The following is a 7296-nucleotide window of genomic DNA, read 5'->3' on the forward strand; positions in this document are numbered from 1 at the left end:
ACAGAAAAAATTTCAGAAAACTTTGTGACTTAATCTTGAATAGAATCAGACTTGACATCATTTCCTGTCTGCCATTCACAGTTATCCCACAATTTGGTGTTGACTTGGAGGAAAGTCCTGTCGCATCTCTAGGTGTTTACACGGTGAAGTTCAGTTTTGTTTCCACAGCCTTTCTCTTGGCCTGGACTATATATCAATCTCAAAGTCTTTTTGTTAAAAATATGAGCCTAATTGCATGTTCCTGTGCAATTACTGGACTCACGTTGCTTACACATACGCAATATGCATTTTCTCCAATAAGTCTATAACATTATTTGACATGGGGATTATATGCTCAACTTTTTCAAACCTTTTCATTGAAATTCACTGGGATTCTTTAAATCTGTAGGTTTTCCTAGTTTTAGAAATTAGTCAATCATTATTTCTTTCTTTCTTTTTTAATTTTTTACAGACCACATTCTGTACACAAATGGGATACATCATTTTGTTTCCATGGTTGTACATGATGTAGATTCATACCATTCCTGTAATCATACATGGACATAGGTAATAATGTCTGTCTCATTCCATCATTTTTCATACTCCCCCATTTCCTTCTACATAATCTAAAGTTCCTCCATTCTTCTCTCACTCTCTCCACCCCCACCCCTATTATATAACATTCTCAGGGAAAAACATTCAGCCTTTGGTTTTGGAGGATTGGATTATTACAGTTAGCATTATATTCTCCAATTCCATCCATTTATTTGCAAATGCCATAATATTATTCTTCTTTATGGCTGAAAAATATTCGATTGTGCATACATACCACAGTTTCTTTATCCATTCGTCTGTTGAAGGGCATCTAGGTTGGTCCATAATCTAGCTATTGTGAATTGAGCTGCTATAAACATTGATGTGGCTGTTTTATGTCCTTTGGGTATAAACTGAGGAGTGGGATGACTGGGTCAAAAGGTGGGTCCATTCCAAGTTCTCTGAGGATTCTCCACACTGCTTTCCAGAGTGTCTGCACCAATTTACAACTCCATTAGCAAAGTACAAGTGGGTGCCTTTTTCCCCACATCCATGCCAACATCTATTATTGTTTGCGTTCTTTGTAATGGCCATTCTAATTGGAGTAAGATGAAATCTTAGAGTTGTTTTAATTTGCATTTCTCTAATTACCAGAGATGTTAAACACTTTTTCATATATTCATTAATTGCCTGTATGTCTTCTTCTGTAAAGTGTCTGTCCAGTTCCTTGGCCCATTTATTGATGGGGTTCTTTATATTTTTGGTGTAAAGTTTTGTAATTTCTTTATAAATTTTGGAGATAAGTGCTCTATCTGAAGTGTGTGTGGAAAAGATTTTCTCACACTCTGTAGGCTCTCTCTTCACATTCTTGATTGTATCCTTTGCTGAAAAAATGCTTTTTAGATTGAGTCCTTCCCAGTTATTGATTCTTGCTTTGATTTCTTGTGCTTTGGGAGTCTTGTTGAAGAAGTCTGATCCTAAGTCAACACGATGAAGATTTGGGCCTACTTTGTCTTCTATCAGGTGCAGACTATGTCTTTTGATTTTGAGTTTAGGCCACTAACATTCAGGGTTATTATTGTGATATGATTTGTATTCCTGGTCATTTTGGCTTATTTTTGTTTTTTAACTTGAGTTGGTTCCTCCTTTGCTTGGCTTTTCCTTTAGGGTAGTTCCTCCCTTTGCTGACTTGTATTGTTTTTCACTGCTTCCTCATGAAATATTTTCCTGAGAATGTTCTGTAGTGCAGGCTTTCCATTTTTAAATTCTTTTAACTTTTGTTTATCATGGAAAAATTTTATTTCATCATTAAATCTGAAGGTTAGTTTTGCCAGGTATAGGATTCTTGGTTGGATCCATGTTCTTTCAGAGCTTGAAATATATTGTTCCAGGCCCTTCTTGCTTTTAGAGTCTAGGCTGAGAAATCTGCTGATATTCATATTAGTTTCCCTTTATATGCATTCTGACACTTTTCTCTCACAGCCTTTAAAATCCTATCTTTATTTTGTATGTGAGGTATTTTCATTATAAGGTGTCTTGTGTGGATCTGTTGTGATTTTGTGCACCTGGTGTTTTGTAAGCCTCTTGTATTTGATTTTCCACTTCATTTTTCAGGTTTGGGAAATTTTCTGATATTATTTCATTGAACAGGCTGTTCATTCCTTTGGTTTCTATCTCTGTGCCTTCCTCAATCCCAATAATACTTAAATTTGGTCTTTTCATGATATAATTATTAGAGGTTCAATTCATGACTTCTTAACATCTTCTCAGTTTGTTCAACCTTATTTTCAAGATTAAATATTTTGTCTTTATTGTCTGAGATTCTGTCTTCCACAAGATTTATTCTGTTGGTGATGCTTTCTATTGAGTTTTAATTTGGTTTATTGTTTCTTTCATTTCAAGTATTTCTGTTTTTTTTTTTTTTCAGAATCTATCTTTATTGAAGTGTTCTTTTGCTTCCTGCATTTGCTTTTTTAACTGTTTACTAGAATGATCATGCACTGCCTGTATTTGCTCTCTTGTCTTTTGCTTCATGGATCATTTTAATTATGCAAATTAATTTGAAATTCTTTTTCTGTCATTTCTACTGCCATGCTGCATTGGATTCTATCAAAATAGTATCTCAGTTTGGTAGGGACACTTTCTTCCCTATTTTTTCATATTTTTCATATTTTTTCCAATTGTTTATGTATATCCCTCTCTAGCAGTGGAGATCAGAGGTACTGAAGTTCCCCCCCCTTCAGGCTTATTGTGACCTTGCAGTTTTCCACTACCTCTCCTTTGAAGGGAAGATCAACCATAGCAGCACCCAATAGAGAGAAAATGCAGCCCTGAACCAGATAGCCCCTATAAAGACTTTAACATCATTGTAATAAACAGGATGAGTTCGATTACTATTTACAATATTTCTAGTTGGGAATGAAAGGATGCAGAAGGGTGTAGGATGTGAGTAAGCAGAAGTACTTGTCAAAGGGCCTCCAGTCTCCAGTAGGTGTCTCAGGAAGGGAGCTGCCCTTCCAATGATGATGGCCATGCCCTCAGGAATAATTCAAAATACCTGCACCAGCCTCCAAAGAAGCTGGGGAGCCCCAGCCAGGGTGCGCTGAGTACAGGGGGGAGGCGCAGTGTCCCTCTGTGGTGGGGGTGCTGGGTGGGCTTGGCAACTGTCATCCATCTGTTGGGGGCGGTGGTCAGGCTTGGTGATCAGCATCTGTCCACAGTCAACATTACTTCTTTAAATATCATTCTTTCTCTCTATACTTTCTCCCCACCCCTCTGGAATGCCAATTAGATTTATGTTAGATCTTTTCACACCGTCCCCCATGTCACTTAATCTGTTATGTTCTCATGTCTTTGGTATGCTTGTGGATAATTTATTTTGAGTAAAGGCTACATAAATTGCCTACAACAATATTTTTAACATATTAAATGTCAAATCCATGATCTGTCCATTAAATTGCACAAAGGTTCTATATAATTCTCTACCTTTGAAATTAGTTAATCAAAATATGAAAATTCACATGTTTAAATAAGGCTTCATGAAAATCCTACATTAACCCACAGGGAGCTTCCATATCTAAAATTTGAACAACTGATTTTAGTCAGGTTGGAGAAAATGAATACCCTTCATATTCCTGTATATTTTCTTTTAAAATTATAAGTAATGTCAGTTGCTTCAAAATAAAATCAAAATCGATCCATTTAAACTTGATTGCTTTGAGTAATTATCTATATTCAGGCACTACATTTTTAAATAGCTCCTTATTTCATAAATGGGCACAATATAGACATCCTGTTGATAATAGCATTAATTAAATGGTACATGAGAACAAATAAACTCTGAACAAAGAAATTTCTCAAAGAAATCATTAAAGTGCATATACTTGTGGAAAAATTAAAATAGAAATCAAGAGTGCACAGAAATAAGGGGTAGATGTTTTGGAAACAATTCTCCATGATTGTTAAACATTTCTTTCTATTCTGTGAGCAAAGGCACTGACAATCTTTGTCCCATAGCATCTTTTCAAACATGTTTCTATAGTAGACAGCCTAAGAATACAGAGATAGCACCAAAGTCCAGTTATTTACAGCCTAGTACAATAGAGGTAATGTTTTACTCTGGGACAAAGATCAGACAAGTTTACTAGTAATCAAAAAAAGTACTCATTCCCCCAAGCTTGACGTTTCTTTCCTGAGATAACGCATTTTGTGTATATGTCTGCTGAATCTCCTTTTCTTGTCCCATAGGAATTGAGGCTTAGGGTCTAGGTTCAAACATGATGATATTCTGGCTATTGCTAATGCTGTGAATAATAAACACTCTTTTGTCTCTGATCCTGTAATCTCTTTTCTTATCTCGAAAACTGTGAAGAGCTAACTTCTACCTGACATGTAAGGTAAAATTTTATAGTTGACCTCTCTTGAAAATAATAACCAAACAACAATAATGGTAACAATAATAACTATAGTATTCACAAATAACAAAAAATTTCATACCAGATGTCTTTCTTGGTTTTTAAAAATATATTAATTCATTTTTTTTTTCAACAAAGTTATAAATTAGTCTTATTATGCAAGTTTGGAAATTGAGGTAGATAAGTTAAATAATTGGTTTAAGATCACACAGCTAATATATGGCAAAATTGAATTTAAATATAGGCCATAAATCTCTGGTCTATGATATCAACCAATGTCACACAATTGGTTATTAAAGTAACTCTTCTAATATTGAAGGTCACAGACTACTCATGGTTTAATCTTCTCATGATAGTACAAACATTACCAACTGAATCAGGACACTTGTCTACAAATTCACATTTCCTAGAAACAATTACTTTCTAACAGTCATTACCAATTAATTTATCAATCAGTACTCATATGCAGCACAAAATCCACTGAATTTTAAGAAGAAAATAATTTCTCATAGGATATAAATTGCATATAAGCTCATTGATAATATATGCAAGATGTAGGTTAGAGAAGTCAAAGATGTGTTGCAGAGTGATTATCAAGAAAACTGGTACCTCTTCTATAAAAAGACCACAGTGTAAGACAGATACTACTGCCACAATAAACCAACAATCTGAGGTAACTATATTTTGTCTAGATGCACAATAAAATGGTATGTCTTAGTCATAGTCAAAATGAAAAAAATGTATGTTTTATGTTTCCTTTCAAGTTCTATAGAGCTCTATGAATGGTATATTTACTATAACTCCTGAAATTAAATCTCAAATCTCCTAGACTATGCCTTATAGAATAAACAGCTGAGCAGAAGATACCTCCCCTTCTCTTGGTTTTCATTATTTCAAGTCTTGGATGAATTTAAAAATTTGGCTGAATCTAAATCAAATCCATAGCTGTAGATGCACAGAAGACTGAAAAATGAAGATATTTATATGCTAACTTCAACAGAAAAGGAAAACATATTCAAAACACGATGGGATAGGTGTAGGTAACAATTCCACCAAATTATATATAATGCATTGAATTCTAATCTAATAGATATCAAATCTGATCCAAATAAACTAAAAAAAATTAAAACCATAATTATATAAAAGCCATCTTAGCAGGAACAAGAATTTTATCTGCCATGTTGTGGAAAGAATAGTAAAGTAAGGGAAATAATGGGAGGTGGAAACTGGTATGAAAATATGGTATGTGATAAGGCCAGAGTAATAGTTTTGTGTGACTATGACAAAATGCCTGAGGAGATTTACTTTTATAAAGAGAAAGCTCATTTAGCCTCACAGTTTGGTAATATAAATCCAAGGCTGAGCAGCTCATTTGTTTGAGCATCTGTTGGATGGTAGATGGTGGTGGGCATACATGCCAGAGATACTGCTTACATCCTGAGCCAGGAAGTAGAGAGAAGACCAGGTGGGGTTTCCATAGACCCCCTTCAGGAGTACATGCCCCAAACCCAAAGGACCTCCATTAAGGTGCCACCTCTAAATGATTCATGATAACTCCCAATATTGTCACCTTGGAGGCCAAACTTTTACATAGGAACTTTTGTGGAACACTCAACATTCAAACTATAGCAGTCAGGAATTAATGCTATTTAAGATTGATTTTGCTCATTAGCCATTACACAGATCTAGAATTAAAAGTAGATTGAAACTTCTGGGCTAGAGTTTAAGAAATGGAAATTCTCTATATGTGCACTACAATTTGATCTCTATAAAGATTATTGAACTTATAGAGCTGTTTATGAATTGAATGGTGAATAGTTTTTGAAATGTATCATGGGAAATTACAGTCAAAAATCTACCCCAGAATTATAGCATTCTTAAAATAAAATACATCAGTAATGAAATTTCATACTAGATAAATTTATGGCACTGTTATGTGATGATTTTGTGGGTAGTGAAGAGAGAAATTAAGGGCATGGTACAATCTGTCCCTCAGAAGATACACTGTGAAGTGCTCTCTTGGGAATGACAAGTGAATAATTGAACACATGTGAAGAGAGCATTTGTGAACCAAAATATTGATAAATAAAGAGTGATGATTCCTGGGAAAGAAATAGGTGACTTTTAAACTTTAAGTTCAGTTTCTTATTGAAATATAGGAGATAATGAATGTGAGGCAATTCTGAAATTGTAATTAGAGGGGGAAATCTATAACAATCACTTTTGCAAACACTTCTGAAAGTGACAGTGGAAAAGATTTCTAAACAAATAATTTTCGAGCCTATTGAAAAGATAATGGAGTGTGTAGTTCTCTCTTGGCACAGACAACTGCTCACTCTGTCCAGAAAATTATAGGGCAGCAATACAGAACACTTGGGCTTCATTAAGAAGAACATAGTACTCTGTGGACTGGGAAATATGTGGCTTCTGGAACAGAAAGCCCAGAAAGGCACCCGCATCATGCCCATTTGCCATTTTATTCAAACATCATTTTAAATATATTAAATTATACTTTCGTCTCATTCTCTGTAGAAAAGAATTATTAAGTCCTGTTTTTGCAAGGAATCCAGATGTTCAGGCAGGTTAAGAATAATGGGATGAATGGGTATGCATATATATTCAGCCAGTACACAAAGGATAAGTGTTTATGGCATAACTGTAGAATATAAGTCAGAAAAAAGCAGGATTGTCTTACTGAGTTTCTGAGCAAATGGATTGCGGCTGCCAGTCTGTCCACTTTCTCATGCTATTCCAATTATTATTCTTAGGTTGTATTAAGAGTTACACAATAAAATCATATCTGTCACATTGAACTTCTCAGCTATAAAGCAGTTTACTAAACATATGATTGACCTAATACTATATTTTA

Source organism: Sciurus vulgaris, assembly GCF_902686455.1.
Source record: "Sciurus vulgaris genome assembly, chromosome: 9".
NCBI classification, from domain to species: domain Eukaryota; kingdom Metazoa; phylum Chordata; class Mammalia; order Rodentia; family Sciuridae; genus Sciurus; species Sciurus vulgaris.